The following is a 1,137-nucleotide window of genomic DNA, read 5'->3' as shown; positions in this document are numbered from 1 at the left end:
AGTGTGGGAACTAGACATCTCTTCAAGGTCAAGGTTGAACTCCATTCACCACTGAGAAAACCAGGGTCCAGAATAGTAAAGCGAGCTCCAAAATCCACACAGCCAGATGACTGAAGAGATGTCACATGCATTCATGGACTGATAAGACAACTCCTGGAAGATGTGAGATTATGAAGTATTGGACAATGAGAGACACTAGTTAGCCCCACACACAGAAGAAAGTTTCTCAAAACCCTCAAGCTGGAAAGTTCCAAACTGAATAATCTTTAAACCTGACCATGACAAAGCAAGTAATACCGCCAGTAACGCCAGCAGGTCAATAGCAGGGTGTGTGTGCATGTGTGTGTGCGTGCGTGCACACATAGAGTTTTGCAAACCTGAGAATGGTGGGGACCTAATTTGGCAGCATGAATGCAGCGACAAAGGCATGCTTTGATTGCTATGGCTTTCTCCCGTTCTTACCGCCTTTCATTCTCCTTCTTGCTATCCTTGTTGTCCTTTCTCCTCCTCCCACTTATCCCACCATGTATCCAGACTGCTCCTTTACGGTCCCTGTCTGCACATGGTCAGCCACAGTCCAGTAACTGCGGCGATTCTAGCTCTAAGTCCGTTCAACAGTCAGTGATACAATTCATAAGGCCTAATGTTCAAAAACAACCTCTTCTGTCTTAAATGTAATGGGGGGCAGGCTGGTGTCCGCGCTGCGCTCTGAGCTGCTCCGATTCCCGGGTGGGTGGTGTCCGCGCCCCTGGCTCCAGCCCAGGCTGCCTCCAGCTCCGTGGCCTGAGTCCAGTCCCCGCGCCCCTGGGCACTTCTTTATTGTTGTGGTAGCTCGCTGCCCTCTCAGGGACTGCTAACGCTTTTTAAATTCTATTTCTAGCAGACGGGGCACAGCAGCTGATGGAGCTACGTTTGTAACATCAGGAGAGAAGCTTTGGCGCCGGAAAGTGCCCGGGAAAATGCCGTCGGTACCTGGAGACAGCTTAAGAAAGATCAAGTGGAGGATTCTGGGAAGATGGCCGACTGGTAGCAACCCTGGTCAGAGGCTCCTGAACAAAGGAAGAAAAACTGGTTGGAATCAGAATCTATGAAGTCAAAGACGGGGAGCTGAGCCCAGAAAGAAGTTCGGCAAGCTAT

The 1,137-nt window shown here is 50.0% G+C and overlaps 1 pseudogene; it reads left to right on the top strand.

Moving 5' to 3' along the window:
- The first annotated feature begins 677 nt into the window (after positions 1 to 677).
- Positions 678 to 1,137, top strand: part of LOC100961270 — a 15,070-nt pseudogene continuing 14,610 nt past the window's right edge.

This window comes from Otolemur garnettii, unplaced genomic scaffold (assembly GCF_000181295.1).
Source record: "Otolemur garnettii isolate 467f Iridium unplaced genomic scaffold, OtoGar3 scaffold00004, whole genome shotgun sequence".
Lineage (NCBI taxonomy): Eukaryota > Metazoa > Chordata > Mammalia > Primates > Galagidae > Otolemur > Otolemur garnettii.
This window is presented reverse-complemented; position numbering and strand designations above follow the sequence as displayed.